The sequence below is a fragment of the Thunnus maccoyii genome, chromosome 22 (assembly GCF_910596095.1).
Source record: "Thunnus maccoyii chromosome 22, fThuMac1.1, whole genome shotgun sequence".
Taxonomy (NCBI): Eukaryota; Metazoa; Chordata; class Actinopteri; order Scombriformes; family Scombridae; genus Thunnus; species Thunnus maccoyii.
In genome coordinates, this window is record NC_056554.1 from 10,957,239 (window position 1) to 10,974,717 (window position 17,479).

Consider the following 17,479-nt stretch of genomic DNA (forward strand, 5'->3'; position numbering starts at 1 on the left):
ATCTGATGATCTGTAGTTTTTGGAGTCACTTGATACCAACTTGAGTGTCCGCATTGGGACATTTCAAATAAAGTGTGAAACCTGTGTGTGAGTAAAAAATGAGGAACAAAACATCTCTTAATTGGATAACGTGAGCAGTCTGCAATGGCTCACTTTCCTACTGTATCACATATATCAGGCTTAATAGCACTGATGTCTCCTGCAGAAGGCAAAAGTTGTTGTTTAACAACTTAATGAGTGTCTGATTTATGACCGGAGTCATGTGCCTGATAAATAAACAGCGCAGGTGAGAGGGTTTCATCTCACGCAGCATTTTCTAATCAATGGCTAAGAAAAAGACGTTATATTTAAGATTGTGTTTGTGTGCATGGGTCTGCATATACCTGTGTGTGTGTGTGTGTGTGTTGGAGTGAATTCAATTAATCATTCTCTGCTTGCTGTACACAGTCTATGTATGAAATGGCTGATTAGTTCACATGTGCATCCATCAAATTCAGAATCTCCAAACATTTAATGTCTGTATTGAAACATCATTAAGGAAGCACAAAAAGGAAAAACACACACATTGTCTAAGGATGAATATTCCCTTCAAATACACACCTATGCTGTTCTCGTTTGCAGAAACACGTGAGCAGCCACATCTAAGGTTATGGTGATGTGCATAGTCACGCAGCTATTTTGGGAGGGATATGTGTTGTCATGCCACTGTCTTAGAATTAGAATTAGATGGTATCTTGTGCCATGCAGCCAAGGGAGTCATTAAATTTAGCGGCATCAGAACATCCCGTCTCAGAGAGAGTCGATGTCCACGGAGAGAGACACTGGCACCCTTATGAGTGAGCGGCTCACTCTGCGAGAGATGAAAAACTTTGGCAGCTAATGCATCAGCTAGCACAAAATGAAGCCCGCCTCATCCAAGAGCATTAAGATGTGGATAAATAAATAAAACATTGCCACCATGAGAGGAGAAGCAATGTGACAGCGGGATATTTTTTTTTCCTGCTTTCATGTTGGCAGGCACAGACATTTTATTTTGGGATGAATCAAAATTTCCTGAAAACGCCTGTGCCAGGTGTATCTAATTATCTGACAGCGCATCCTCATTATAAAACGGCCCCTGAGAGCCGGCTACTCAGCTTGCCGAGCCTTGGACCACAATCAAGGTGTTCCTCACAGTAAAAACACAGGGATAATATAGCTGCTGCTTTCCCATAGGTGTACTGCTTTCACCTTTTTTGCTGAGAAATGGGCAATATTTGCACTCTTTTAGTACTCCTGTCTTCCTCATTATATTATTATTGATATTATTATTATTGAATTTTCAACAAGGATGAACTATATATGATGTGCTGCATCCAACAGTGTATTTATAAAGTAACAGTCTCAGAAATATGCAATGCAAAAGAAAAAAAAAATCAGCTATAAATTTATTAGTAGCTGTTATCACAGCCCCTTGTCAACTCAGCCATGCCCCGATTATGTCACCTGGAGGAAGTTTATAAACCATAATTACAGCTTACGTCTGTTTCTCTCCAAGGGGGTGCAGCAGGCAGAAGAATAGTGGGTGTGTTGTCAACATGGCTGCACCAGAGCAACCTATGTTAAGGCATAATTAATAGGAGGAAAAGATTTGCAGAAACGCAGCTATCTAAGTGGCACTGCTGGCTGTGGCTTTCGGGTCAATTTTGGAGGAGCTCTTGCAACTGTGAGCAAGCAGACCTGTCTTTCCCGCTTACTATTTCTAGCTGTTGCTCAAATCCCATCCAACAGTGATTGATGGGGGCCTGGCGAGTAGTTTTGGGAGTATCACTCAAAGGGAAGACGAAGGAAAAACGCAGAATGTTGCCAGTTTATAAAATGGAAGCACTGCTGGGTAAAGGATGGCAGGGGACATTCTTACCTGGGACTAATCCTTGAAAGCTTTGCAAGAAATTCACTGCCTGACAGCAAATGATTCAAATCCACTTTGGAACTCAAAACGTCAGGGATAACTAGCCTTAAGGACTGTTGTATTTCAACATTTGAGCATGTTGCAATTTGCTGTTCTAGCAATGGTAATTTAAAAAAGGACGAGGATGTGTGTTTGTCTGTACAGCAGGTGTTCCTGTTGTTTATTTTCACATCAGTGCTGGCCGTGTTATATCTATATTAGAGTATAGATATAATACTATTATAATAAATAATAGTCTAGATAACATAGTATATAGTATCATAGATACACAATCAGATTTTTTTTATGATGTCCACAGTGTTTCCAGGTAGATAGATAGATGATACCCCCATCTCTGTAATGCTAACCTCACAGCACAAAACAACTTTTTAGATTAAGACATTGATTGTCATATTTAAAAACTAGCTAAAGTGTATTGAGCCACATGTGGGTGTACTTGTCTGGTAAATTCTACCTGCCCTCATGTCACAGTTTCCTGTCCTGTGTGCTTCCCATTAAATTCTTTTTGAAATGCAACAGTAGCCTATCTCTTGTACTGCCTCCTGACTGGCAGACCGTAATGATATTACCTCTCCTGAATGGTCATGCTCACTTAGCCCTCTGTCACTTTGCACTAGCCAGGGAGGACACATCTCTCAGCCTGTGTGAGCTGTCCTTGCCCTCATTTGAGATTGCTTCTCCTCGGGTTGGCTTGCTACAAAATACTGAGGCACACAAACTTTTCAGTTCATTATCTTGCCTTTTGGAGCTTTCCACTTTTCTCTCAGGCTGCAAAGTATGACTGCAAATCACGGGTAATTGGCCATGTATGAATCACTTGTCAGTAGTAGTCTGACAAATACTGTTTAACACAGAAAAATCATGGAATTTGGTAACTTCCAAATATAGCTTGCAGTGATGGAGTGGAAGAAGAGAAAAAAAATCACGGGCCTCTGCTGACACACTACTGCGCATGATCCACTGTCAATCACCAGTCAAATCTGACATCAAAGCCTGTCAGATAACAGCAGCAAAATGGGTAAACTGAGTGAGTCACAGCCCACCCACCGTCTACCTCACCTGAGTCAGGAACCCTTGGGCACGCGCGCACACACGCACGCACACACATAGCCGTTATTCAAAGACAAACCATCCAAATGGCCTCAGTTTCCAGACCAACCATCAAACCAAACTTTCTCAACACGTCCCAACAACTAACACACAGAGAATATCCCACATTTTGAAATGTTTGCGTGCATGCACGTTATCAAGTCTGCATCCTCTATTTATTATAAAAGAGGGGCAGAGCATCGTTTAGGGCAAAGATGGCTCTGTGTTTTGAGCACAGTGTGTGTTGTGTGTAAAGATGACGATAAAAAAAAATAATTCTGTAGCTAAATATCTCGCTACCATCTGGAGAGTAGCGCCAAGCAGCAGACCGGTGCACGTTGTGCGCTACATTATCCATAACGCAGCTCCAAGATATGCAGAAATATGCGCCCTGGGCACCTACTCGCATCGCGGCACGACACATAACTTAGAGTAGAAACCAAACCGACACCAGATTCCACACGTTAAACATTACAAGCTGCTTTCAAGTGCAATACACAGAATCAGAAGACGCAGAGAAAGTCTATACTACTTACTATATACCCAGGCGGTGAATGCAAAGCCCCGGTAACTGTAATTAAAACAGAAGAATGGACAAAAATTAGGGATGCGCTTGTTTATTTTTTCTATGATGACATACTCAGTAAGGTAAACAGCTGCATGCATTCTGAATCATTAAGCTTTTTTGATATCAAAAATGTCCACTTACCGGAGCTGTCCAAATAAATTCCTAGGGAAATTCCAGAGGAGTCCCTTCTTTCTTCTCTCAAAGTCAGAAAACAGCAATGCTTTTCTTATTCCAAAAACAGGCCCGTGCTTGAACTGAAAGAGAGAAGAGACCAAAACAGCCACAACAAATTCCATTAGAACCAGGAGTCCCCCCACCCCCCACCACCACCACTCCCCCCCCCCCCCCCCCCCCCCCCCCCAAAAAAAGTGTTGACATAACATCTGTGAAGATCAGCAAACAAAAAAGGCAAGTCGTAATAAATTGGCGGAATGGACAAGATGATACCTCCTGCTTTATCACTGTCGACAAAGACAATGAGAGCGGCAATAAGACGGGCAGAAACTGAGAGAGCAGAGCTTTTCTTAGGAAACGCAGCCCCAGCGTGCTGTCAGATTATACCAGCACACACACACTGCTCCCGGCGACGGCTGGAGAGAGAGAGGGAGGAATGGAGGAGACCGGAGACGGGATGCTGCGCTCAGAGCTGCACTTCACAGTCCGGCCGCATGATGGCCAGCTAGAGGAGCAAGCTGACACTGGGATGTTTCCCACCAAGCCGAATTAAGAGCCAAATTGTCATTCAATGAGGTGCTCAAAACCGATATCATAATTATACATATATATTTAAACAACCATGATGTTAAAAGATATATATAATCTGAACTATCATTACAGTTTATCATTATTTATTATTGGCTGCTTGCACACTGACAGCGCAAAATGGCAACTCAATTAAAGCCAAAAGCCTCTATAGCAGCAAGGAACGTTCAAGAATTATTAGAACAAATTTAAGTCATTCTGTATTTATTTTTATGAAAGCAAATGCGGACAAGAGGGGAAAGTTTTAATATCAGCGACAATGTAATGTTGAAATGTTGGATGGTGATTTCACTAGCCATTGCATAGGAAAAGCACAGCTGAAACTAATAACATTAACGATGTCTCAGTTGCACTAAGGGTCCCATACTTTTATGGCAGCATAAACTGGATATAAATGCAATGCAGCTTTCAATCATGTCATTAATTACACCTCTTTCTGACATGTTGATATGTTTGTGCTGTGATAATGAAAAGCCATTGCATTAATAGTCGGTTGGCCCATCAGCTGTGGGATGTTATGATGCCTACATTGTGACAGCGTGGTGCTAATTTATGTGGTGTTATACAGTTGTAACGTGTATTTTCTTAACAGCTATTTCTAAGTTAGTTTCAGGGTCCTGGTGTTATGCATGCTGGCTCGGTATCACACTGTCATAGCTGATTGGGACACTTGAATTGAACTGAGCCACTGTTAATGTAATTAGTAACACCTGTGCTGTTGCTACTATGACAAGTCCAAATGTCTGCTACAGGCGAAAAAGAAAAAAAAAGTAATGTTATTTATTCATTTATAGGCATATGTGTGTTGAATACGCTCAAAGTAAGATTATTTAGAGTATGGACAGTGGAGAGGAAGAATGTGCTGCAGGAGTGGTTTGAGAAGTTTGTAAGGACATTTTGATACTTTTTTGCCATGAAACTGGGTCACTGTTGGAATCCATTGTGTGGATACAAACTAACTACAACCACTATCCTCTAGGTATAATATTTTAACACTGGTGGAAAGTAACTAAGTTCATTTGGTACTGTAGCTACTTAAGTACAAGTTTAAGCTACTTGTACTGTACTTGAGTATTTCCATTTTAGACTTCTTTATGCTTTCACTCCACCTCGTTTCAGAGGGAAATATTGTACTTTCTGCTCTACATTTAGCTCTAGTTACTTTTCAGATTAAGATTTTACACAATGGATAATATAAGACGCTTTTAAAATACAACACATTGTTAAATGTCCCATTTCAAATATCTGTGAGTTGTTAACAGCTCCACTAAATTGTGCTTTTTCCTCTAAACTTCTCACTTGGTTTCATCTCAGTAAATGTTCAAATGATCAAATGTTTCACCAAAAATCAAAGATTACAGAAAAAGATTTGTGTGTCAGACCTCTCAGATTTATCTGGTGACCCTTTGGAGGGGCCTGACCCCTAGGTCGGGAACCACTGAACTAAACTAGCTTAAGTGTATATGAAGTAGGTGAAACTAGCTCCACCTCCAGCAGCTACAACAGTAACATGCTGCTTACACACTGATGCTTCAGTATCGATAATCTAATGAATCTAATGATGTCATATATAATAATATATCAGTCAGAGGGACGAAATGAGTAAGTACATTTTGCTGCTAATACTTATGTACTTTTACTCAAGTGGAATTTTTGATGCAGGACTTTACATTGTGGTATTGGTACTTTTACTTAAAGGACCAGTGTATAGGATTTAGTGCCATCTAGTGGTGAGGTTGCAAAATGCAACCAACTGAATACCCCTTCCCTCACCCTCCCCTTCCAAGTGTGCAGAATAATCTACTGTGGCTGCGAAGAACGCAAAAGGCCTTCTCTAGAGCCAAAGTTTGGTTTCTTCATTCTGGGCTACTGTATAACCATGGCGGCACAACATGGGACTCTCTAAAAACTTGGTATTTCACCCGTAGGCGGTGCCTTATCTTTACCTTGATCCCAAGATTAAACCTACAGGAGACCTCACGCCTAATTGTAACTTAAAACAGAGATAGTTTTTTATTTTTCTGTGATCATGGATTTAAAAAAATACACTTAGATTTTTGCTCCTTGTACTGCTGGCATGGCTGCAACCGTGACTAGACTTCCCTGCAGATTGTCAAATGACTTTCACCTGACTGTTGATAAATTCTCTAATTGACCATCATAATGTTATACTGGAAAATATGTACAACTAAATAGTGCTAAAATATATTGACATTTAGATGGACTAAATTATGTCCAACAACAAAAATCTACTCAGAAGTGGGGTCTGTATTTGATGTCAATGCATCAAATAAACTGATCTCATATTGTATGCATGTATTATTCAGTCTAGTTTACCTATTTTTCCAAACTTTAGAACTAAAACTAGCCCATACTTTGCCACTCTGTCCAACCTCTCATTTTCATCAAACCAAAATAATTCAGAATTTTTGTTCTGCATTCTTACAAAGGTACACACAGGTAATCATACAAAGTAGCCTAAAAGCACTTTGAGTGGTCGGAGGACTAGAAAGGGGATATACAAGTACAGTCCATTTACCATTTACCATTTACAATACAACTAAGTGCAAATTATTTTCATCTCTCAGGTCACAGACCAAATACACTCTACCTTCCTCACTTACCTACTCCTACTGCCAGGGGTAGGATGCCTCTTCTCAGGTGGACATAACATAAGGTTACACACCAAAAGGTTTATGCTCTATCTATTTGAGGGCCCTTAGCATGGAAAAGTTTGGGAACTCCTCACCAAACTTCATTTAAGATGCAATCACCAGAGGCAGTGCATGTTGCAATTCCTTGAGTCTCATAATTTGGATACATTGGTGTTTGTCAAAACATGTCATTAAAAGTAATTGAGTGCCCTATCTTACATCAAGATGCTCAGCCCATATGGGCTCACAAGGCACACACAAGAATTATTTCCATGTACACAGATACAAGACCAAATGTACAAATTATAGGAATACTTTAATGAAATATTATGTATGCGTTCATATACGACATTGAATGGGTGTATTATTCTGCACAGTTTGTCTGAAACCTCCCATATTTCACACCCTGCCTGTATGTGGATTTCACTTTTTTGTGTGTGCAAGCATGCACATGTCTCTCTCATGCTGCTGCAGCATTCACCCATCTGTGAGAGACAAAACAAAAATACAATCCATTAAAAAAAAACATGACGGCAACAAGGAAGGTGGAATGTCTGCATACATAACGGTGAATTCACATTTGTGTAGGCATTCTGTCTTTTTCTTGGCACAATGTCTTTAGTAAAAAAATCCACTACAGACTTTACCAGCATGTTGACAGATGTATGTTCTACATGACATAGATTTCGGCACATTTGGGAGTGGATCAGATTCACATCATCGGGCTGCAAGACAAGAGAGGAAACATCTGTGTCATAACACAATTTGCTGACAAACTGGTGATGTTAGGGTTATATAATTTAATGTTAGGGTTAACCAATTTAATGTTAACGATAGACTAGGAGGACTTCATTCTTTATAGCTCCAGGGGGCTAACGTTACCAAGTGCTCTGCACATGAGACTTGTTTACAAAGGAAACCTGTTAATGTAAAGTATGCTAGTAACAGTTAGCTAACGTTTGCTAGCAAGTAAATTTCATCCAATATTTTCATTGTACATGAAATGAGACACATGTTAGCATGACTGGATAGTGCAAATTTTGTAGTAACCTCTATTATTTGTACGTAACTCATGAACATAACTCATCCTCCATCATGGAAACCTGTGAACGTACACTCAGAGCACGGGCTGAGAGGGACACGGAGCTCACCGAAGCGTGCACTGTTGCGTCCTGCAAAACCACACTCATTCTGCATAAAAATAGACCTTATGACTGAAATTATTGAATTGCTTAAGTAGAATTTTACTGTTACCGCTGTTTTTTTATATTGTCAGGTTTATTCAGTGGTTCCCAACCGAGGGGTCGGGCCCCTTCCAAAGGGTCAGAAGTGATATCTGGAGTGTCATGATATGCTTAATGGGGTAGAAAAAAACAACCGGAAAATGTTATATTATAAAAATGGTATAAGCATATCATATGTTTTTATGTAAAAACTTTATCTGAAAGTTAACTATAGCTGTAATAAAATAAATTACCCCATCATTGGACAGTAAATATACTTTCTATTCTTTCCTTCCACCACAGATTTTTTTGCCGTTTGAATGAGTAATGCAACAATCTGCTATGTAAACTAAGCAAAACAGACAGTGTTTTTTTTTAAATTGGTAACAGCTGCCACGTAACTAGTTGTCATTCAGGTTTGATAGAGGTGCCAGACTGGTGGCTTTGGATGGAAAATACATCACTTTGTGATTTTTCAACAACAGCATAAAATACAGAATACAGAAGCAATTTACATGTATGGAAATAATGTAGTCCCTTTTAATGTTTTGAAGGCCCTACACACCTGTGGTGCACCTTCACAGGTGTTTTCACTTTTGGTTGATTAGACCTTACATTGTGTGGGCATGTACAGACTGTTTGACATCTTCCTTCTCTCCTATTAGCTTTTCTTGCACCTGTCAGGGCAGGATACCTGAAACCTTTATCACTCTTATTGGTACATGGTGTCCAGTGACAAGGCAAGCAAGGCTCAGTCTACCTTCAAACTGAACAGAGGTCTAATCAGCCAGTTTAACTCTGCACACTCCATGTGGGCCTTTAATACAATACTTGCAGGCATCTCATAAAAGTTTTGCTATTGATTTTTGGCACATGTCTATTTTCTGGCATTATTGACTGGCAACCAGAAGTTTAATATGACTACCAATGGCTTCTAGTAGCCACGTCATGAGCTCACCTAGTCTGACATCATCAGTAACATGAGAAGATGGTGATAATGGATATGCAACTGATTGACTTTCTATGGCTGTTTACAAAACGGATGGCAATGTTGCTTAATTTATCAGCAAGATAACTAGCAAGCTATTATAACATTAGTTAGCCATATTACCAGTATTAAAGCACTCTGAAACACTGCTAGCAAGTTGTGCTCAAACATTTTGTCAACAGCTGCTTTCCCTCTGGGAGGCTCAATATTGTTTTAGATACAATAAATATTCAACTATTTTTCAACCTACAGTAATAGTTTACTTAGAATGCTAATCACATAAAATTTCAAAATTGATGATAAAACTGATAAAATAAACTTTAAATTACAGACTTTTTGAGTTTCCGTTGGTTGCCTGGAAACCATATGATGATGATAAGACTCAAGGAAGTCACTGCTCTCGGCCAAGAAATAGTCCGACACATAACCCCCCCAAAAACCACAACTTATCATTTTTAAACTTTTGGTTTTGTACATATTAGACAAACAAGACATCACGCGTTAAATAGTGAGCCTTAGAGGTGGACAGGTTTTAACTTTGGACAGAGCCAGGCTAGCTGTTTCCCCCTGCTTCCAGTCTTATGTTAAGCTAAGCTAACAGTCTCCTGGCTGTAGCCATACAGTACATAGAGTGTTATCACCGGGCTCAACTAACTCTTGGCAAGACAGCAAATAAGCATTTTTCCCAAAATGTCAAACTATTTGCTGTCTTGCTAAGGTGTTTTACCTTTAGTGCAATAATATGGCCAAATAATAGGCTGCATTTTTACCTTCCTGGTGATGTTGAAGACTAGCAAAGTTGTCTCTTCAGTTTTCCTTTAATTCAACTCTGCTGTTGGCATGTAAGGAGCATTTTAGCCTTACAGAACCACTAGTTTAAATACAAGCTCTTATTTTTGCTGGTTTTTGCCTTAGGTAGATACATTAGATGTCTAATAGCGTTGCAGTCGAGACCAAGCTACTTTTTGGCGCCAGTAGCTCTCTTGAATGCATGGGTCACATTGTAGAACGATAACACTTTTATTCAACATGGACTATTTTGAAGTAGATAAACATGGTTATTTTAAAGCTTATAATACCCACCCAAGATGTTGGTGAGAAATACTGTGTGATGCAGGACCTTCAATGTTGAAAAATCCAACTTCTCATGGGAAAATTGGAAGAGAAGATAATGTTAGCATGCTAATTTAAATCCAAAATCAGTTACTATATTTCATGCACTCTGCACATGATTCAAATTTTTGCCAGCACAGAACAGTATTTGATTCAGTTCAGAGAAAGATGTGATGATGACTAGTGTGATCTCTGTGCAGCAGGGCAAACAGTTGGGCTTCCATTAATGTGGCACAGAGCTCCATTTGTATCTGTAATTGTGTCGTTTTGGGGCAGCCCTTGAGCTCAGCAGCAGCTGTCCACTGAGAGACAGGCCCTGTAGGGAAATGAGAAACTGAACACCAGCCAGTGCTTCCCATAAACAAGACTGTGGGGATAATCCATGACTCCCTGACCGAGTCACTGGACTGAATGTTTACATGCTTCATCCATCATCTTCTGTACAGCTGCCTAGAGGTGTGTGCCTTGGATTGGTCTTTCAGCAGACTTGGCTTAGGAGGACAGTTTCCAATGCTGCTGCACTGTGTTTTTAATGTGCAGCAGAGGAGCCTGTGTATTACAAGACCGCAGGTCAGTGGGCTCTGCACTTAGATATCAGCATGGATTGAGGTAGCATTACCCAATAATCTAAAACATATGCCAGTATTAACCCGCTGAGCTGAGCATATTTTAAAGACTCATTTATGCAAATGTAGGCTGTCTAGGCCAATTTCTGACCCATGGCATAAGTGAAATCATTATTTGTTTTTGAAAAATGTATCCTCAGTGATATCAGGAATGTTATCAGTTTCCATAAAAAAGTTACTTTGAACAGGAGTGCTGCAGAAATTACAGGAACTCCTTTGCTCCAGCACAAAACATGTAATACAGGACGATAAGCGGAACACATTCTACTTACAATGATAAGAATTTATAAGACAGTGTGTCAAAAAGCAATGAGCTAAGCAATGCAAGACCAAGAAGCAGCACATAACTGACACACAAAATAGATAATGTGCAAATACTGGCAGAGATGTAAATGTGTTGGGGGGGGCATGTGCGACAGATGAAGGTGGATAAGTTTCATGTAGTCCAGGTGGCAATTAACCTGTGCTGACTTTGAGATGACAGTTTAGTGACGAGGCTGCTGAGGTGTGTGGGGTCAGAAGCAACCACGGCAGCTTTCCTCTTCATTGATTGATGGTAGTTCACAGTTAGCACTTACTTGAAATCTACCGTCTTACATACTGCGCTTCCTGTCAGGAATGTGGTAACATATCAACAGGTGTTAAAAGGCAAAGTTAGAGCTGGAATCAGCAGATGTGACCTTACCACATACTACTCGTTTAATGTTCTTAATGTCTCATTTGTTTTTCACTTTCAGCTGCATTTTTTTTGTATGAAAGGTGCTATGCAAATAAAGTTATTATTCTTACCATACACTATGCAGGTGTTTTTGCAGTCTGTTTTTTTTCTTTAATTAAGTAGTATGCCCTGTAAGTAAACTATAAAGGATCAAGAAGTGGGTGATAATGGATTCAAAATAAGGCCAATTTCAGGTGCTTGGAGGTTTTCATAACCACTGGCCATTCTTATGGGATGATTGCAGAGAGGTGTTAAAAGTTGCCATTAGGTCTACAACCTGGCTTGAGCCTGAGAGGGCCCAAGGTTAGGGGTGGGCAATATATCAAAGATACTTGATGTATTACAGCTTGTTCTATGTGGGCTGTTGTTACTGACTATATCACAAACATTGAGCACAAATTGTCATGTAATTCTTTTAAGCCACCGACATGAGACTTGCTTTGGCATTTTGTTCTCTCCTATGGCTCTTTCCCTCTCACAGACATAAAAACAAAAAAACTCATATACATACGTCGCACACACTCGCCCTCCCATCCAGACCACTCTCCTTGGCGATAGTGTGCAATGTATGTATATGAGGTGAGGCATGTGTTTTTGTATCTGCAGGGCTCCATACCGCGACCATTTAGAAGCATTTTGTAACCAAACTTTCCACTAACTGATTCCTCTACTTCTTCTTTGAAGTTTATTGCTGGTTGGCAAACAACAAATTGGTGCATTAAACATACAAACAAACAAAAAAAACTCCTATCATTTCAATCAAATTAGTTTGTTTGAGTTACTGAAATAGGATTCGATAACACCCATTTCTTAAGTTGGTTTGTAGAATATCTATAAGATCAAAGTGTACTTTTATCTTTATGAGGTTTTGAATCAGATTCCTTCTTTCTGCCTCATATTTCTGACAGCATAGTAGAACATGCTCTATTCTGCTAACTGCCAACAGCTAACTGTTGTTGTTGTCTGACCTTCTGTTGACCAGAAGCTTCAAGTTCACAGCAACAACATCAACAACACTTCCGACCCAAGACGAGCCAGGTGCTTCAGAATAAAAGCATCAGTGGTTCCACTTTGATCCATTTCATTATAACAGTACTTTATTTAACTTTATTATAACAGTACTTTATTTATAGTAATAAATATATAGTGTAACTGTAGTTTATGTAGTAATTTATTATTTTAATAGTTTATAGTAGTGTAGAGGAGATTTGAAAATATCGAGAGATATATATTGTGTATCACGATATAGAATAAAACTATCACAATATTATTTATAGGCCATATTGCCCAGCCCTACCCAAGGGTATTGACATCTTGTTTGTGTTGACATAAACTGCAAATGTGGATTAGTTCTGGGCCTCAGTATAAAAACTTTTATCAGACTGTAACTATTACATTCAACATGCTTCATCTTACTCACACACATAGTTCTACAATAGATCATTCTGTCTGAATGGACAAGGTACCTGGTACTTCTTAAACATATTTCATTTTTCTGCAGTTATACTGTAGTAAAATAAAATATGTAATTATTCATTGTAGAAAATACAACTGCTATATGTACTTAATAGGGATGGCAAGGGCTAAACCAAAGGTTATCCCCTTCATTCCCTCTTTAATTTGTCTACAAATCTAGTATAGTGTTATACCCTGTCTCCTAAAAACTGTCCGTATACTGCCCTCTGAGCATTCACAATGTCTAAATAACTGCATGTTTATTGATATAGAGAGGATTCCTTATTACATACTGTACGTAAGTAACCACTGTATAGTGGATTGATACATAAACACTAATGTACTTTTTATACTCAAGTGAAAAGTATATTGAGAATTTCAACACAATCTGAGAATAGTCTCAGGTATAGTCTCACTCGCTTTAATCAGTGAAACCTGTGTAGTTTTATCAGATGTTACCTCAGACACAGTGGCACTTAAGGCATTATATTGACACACCAGTGAAACCTACTGAGGAGGAACAAAATGTTATTCTGCTCTTAAGGCCTTATTTTTACTCAGTATTAGATTGGGCAAAAAGTATAGCTGAAATTTTGCCAAGTATGCAGTATAAATAAACGTTGAGTGGGTGAAGCTGTGCTCACTGCTTTGTATCTGATATTCACTTTGGTTCACACAGAAGTAAGGTGATATTTATGAGTCATTGTATTATTCTGGGAAACTGGAATTATTTGGAATGTACTCTTGCTCATACCCATTTCAAGAGGTGCAGTTACAGTGACTCCGGCTCTTTAGTACCTCTTGTGATCACTGTTGGATTATAAGGCAAAGAAGATTTGCATATATTTCTTTTCCCATAAATTCATTTGACCATTTTCAATATGCAACATTTCAGTGTCTCTTCTTTCTTCAATTGTACAGTGTGCTCTGATCAGTTCTGAAAACTTCTGAACATTTGTTGATGTAAAATACATTATTAGATGAATGAGTGAATGTACAGTATAAAGGATAAAGACTGGGAGGGAGAAAGAAGAGATGGGAGTATACTCACCCTTGTGATGCTATCATTAGCTCTCTATAGATTAGAGAGCTAACCCCATGCTGGCCTTGCCTGAGGTAAGAACGATGAGAGAAACTGAGATCAGTTGGCAATGTGCCATGCTAAAACAACAGTACAAATCCTTCTATGTTGTTCTCTGTTTTCACAAACAGCATGTTCATTCCAACAAAAAATTTCACACTGACAGCTGAGTTTGGGGGGCAAGCACCAATGTTAACTCGCCTGTCACAAACAATTATATTGGACTGAAAAGCCCCTGTCCTCAGCAGATCTCCTGAGGCTCAGACTGAAAGTGATGGAGAACAGTGACAAAATCATTAAAAAAGCCAAGTTGCCATGCTTGAACATCAGCCTCGTGGTGGCCTAACCATAACTATTCAGCCTCCAGGGTAACCATACTGTAGTTACAGCTTAGATAAGCAGTCTGTAACTTAAAGTCATGCACTGCTGTCTCATGGCTCATGTCACATGTAGTATGGGAAATATTCCTCACATCTGACATAAAGAAGTGTAGGAATGTCTGCTAAAAGTACAGCTTGACTTTGTTTAGGTAAATGACTAATCACAACTGGGGTTGGTTTGAAAATATGAACGAATGTAATCCATTACATACATTGCCATCAATTCTATGTCCAGCCCTGGAGGTCCTTGGCGCAATAAGAGTCCCACACAAAGGGATCCTAAAGGAATGAGTCAGGACCGTGATTGATTCTAATTGGACTGGTATTTTGGAGTCAGTCATCTTAAAATTCCTAATGGATCCCTGAAGAACTTGGTTTTCAAGATGCTCTGCTGCATTCAGAGTCAGAGTCATGATGAACCTAGTGATATTGACATCCTAAAGATCTTGTCAGTTCAACGGCAAATGAAACAATGTTTTGCTGGAGAACTGCACACATCTACACCAATTAGATAACCAGAGTCTTGGTTGCTGTCACATATTGGAGGTTAGTCCCCACTGCAGAGTTTTCCTCTGTCTCTGACTCATTAAAGGAGGCTTGATGCACGTTTGGAGAACATGCCTCTCCCTCCTATGAGCTCACAGTTGAGAAGGGTCTGACAAAGGAAAATGTGTTTTCCAGCCCAGTTATTTTCCCATTCATTTGCACATTCAGAAGTCACAGTTGACCAAGCATTGTTAATAGTGGCTTAATGAGATGGGATTACTCATATGCCTTGCCAGAAAATGTTTACATGCTGTGTAATCTGAGCCAAGCTGCTCTGTATAAGGAATTCCCAAGCCCAGTGACATAATTATATGGCATCTTAGTGTTTAAACAGTACAGTTATTTTTTGTTGCTAAAATTATATAATTTATGTACTTTATTTATCAATATGACCAATGAATATCACACAGGCCTTACACTCTAACAGGACCCTATAGATTTAGTCATCTTTGTGCATCCATCTGTCCACTGAAATGTCTTTCACTGTATATGTGCAGTATAGCTCAGTGAATCAGGATGAGCCTGTAATGCTATGTGGGCTACCCTATAAAGAGCAGTGTCCACACCATTCTTCATCTACTTTTCTTCAGTGACAGAAAACAACAACATTGCAGAGGATGACTTTGTCAGACAGCTGTGGCTGGCTTCTTTCTTTTGGCCTTGCCTTGGTTACTGTCAACCCGCACCAGCAGTGCCTCATCTGCTTTGGCACTGAACACTTCAATGTTGGCTTCTAGGACCAGACAGACTGCATTGACTATCTTACCCTGCCAGCCGCAGTGATTTTACTCCCAGCAATATGCCCCCTGGTGATAATGCACCGTGAAGACAGTCAGGCGTAGTTTGGTGGTGATGCTTTGAAGGCCTACTCCTTTGTCCCTCTCTAGACAAACTGCTGCCACGTACCCGAGAGGAAGGCATTAACTCTGTGTTGCTCAGCAGTGAAGATGACACCATATCCTCATTGTCCATTGAGGTGGTGTAAAGCTTCAAAGGGAAACCCCAACTCTCTGCACTAGGGAAACCCCTGTCCTACTGGATGGCAGTTTTGCTGTCCTTTTCAGTTCCACCTATACTCGCTGATCTGTGAGTAGAAATGTTCCTGTGATGCTTCTCGACAATATTCCTCTTAGCAGCATAGTTAGCAAGAATGGTCAACAACGAAGGTATGTCCCACTTACAGCTAACAGCTAGAAGTTTTATGTCAAGAGACACTGAGTTCTTTTGTCTTACTGAGTGAGACATAAAAAAAAAATCTTGAAAGTTGCAACCTCTGCAATGGACCATGTCACAGCTCTGGCCATGTCCAATGCCCGGTATGTTGATTAGGCATGACTACCCTCAAATCATGGAGAAAAGAGGTTCTTGTGGATGAAGAAGAAACACAGCTGAAGCATCATATTCCACTGTGCTCCTACCGATTAGAAGGTACAGAGCATTTGAGTATCGAACAGGAAAGAGCAGTCCAGTACTTTTTACTTAAGCTTATGCACTCTGGCTCCTTGCATGCCTCTGCAAGCTAGTGCCTCTGAGGGCAGGGTACCAAACTCAGCACTTTTAAGTGTATAGACTGAATTATGGTGGTACTACCAAGTACAGATTCCCATTAGATCAATCCAAATTTTGGTACCTTGTGGGACTGAGGGTGAGCGTGGCCCCAAGCGCAGCTCACTCTCAGTGGGACTGAGTACCAACCCGTGGATAGAGATGAGCTGCAATGGATCCATTTTACCAGCCTGCATGGAGGCTAGCAGCTAGTTAGCATGTCTAGCATTTTTAGCGTAGTTGTGACATGCTGTGCGTAGCAAATAGACTATAAAAATAGGATGTAGCTGCAGTGTTTGCGGTTTAACAACTCTGTGCTGGGCAGGCGACAAATGTGGTATGGTGTTTTGTGTTCACACAACTGATGGACTGTTAGCCTAGCATACATATGGATATCCATATGTTTACATATGGTCTCCCTGTAATAATAAAGTAGTTTTACATGGTTTTTAGATATTACTTTGTTATTACAGAGAAAGTAAAATACTGAAAAAAATACCATCGGGTACCAGTACCGAATTCCAGGCACCGGTACTGGTTCAAATGTGAACAGTACTCAACCCTAATGCCTCCAGACTGCCCTGTGTGTGATGCTTACCTCACTCAACCATTGAGGTCCAAGGGGTACCATGGTTAATTTGCTGACTCACAGGGATCCCCCCAGCCAGTGATGAAGAAAGCATGACTCCATACAGGATGTGTGACATCCAGATGGCAGTCCCAGTCATTTGACTGACTACATGAATCGTGTCTCCCACCCTCCCAAGAGATGAAACGCCC

At 40.0% G+C, this 17,479-nt stretch overlaps 1 protein-coding gene and 1 long non-coding RNA gene across 16 annotated transcripts in view; both read right to left on the minus strand.

Annotated features, from left to right (window-relative positions):
* Positions 1-4,397, minus strand: part of LOC121889010 (receptor-type tyrosine-protein phosphatase delta) — a 369,584-nt gene extending 365,187 nt beyond the window's left edge. For 5 of the 14 annotated variants that reach the window (XM_042400697.1, XM_042400706.1, XM_042400695.1 and 2 more), the window contains exons 1-3: positions 4,056-4,392; positions 3,750-3,862; positions 3,577-3,611 (exon numbers count right to left, since the gene is read on the minus strand). The gene's annotated coding sequence lies outside the window, so the exon portion shown is untranslated. Of the gene's footprint in view, positions 1-3,576; positions 3,612-3,749; positions 3,863-4,055 lie in introns of all 14 variants that reach the window. The other 9 variants (XM_042400700.1, XM_042400699.1, XM_042400705.1 and 6 more) reach the window with 8 other exon arrangements.
* Positions 4,398-7,362: 2,965 nt separating this feature from the next.
* Positions 7,363-11,704, minus strand: LOC121889019. 2 transcript variants are annotated; one of them, XR_006093415.1, is made up of 3 exons: positions 10,006-11,704; positions 7,699-7,749; positions 7,363-7,509 (listed from the first exon to the last, which is right to left on the minus strand). It is a non-coding gene; the product is annotated as an uncharacterized LOC121889019 (long non-coding RNA). The 2 variants fall into 2 exon arrangements; XR_006093416.1 differs by having other exon boundaries at positions 9,963-11,704.
* Positions 11,705-17,479: the final 5,775 nt, after the last annotated feature.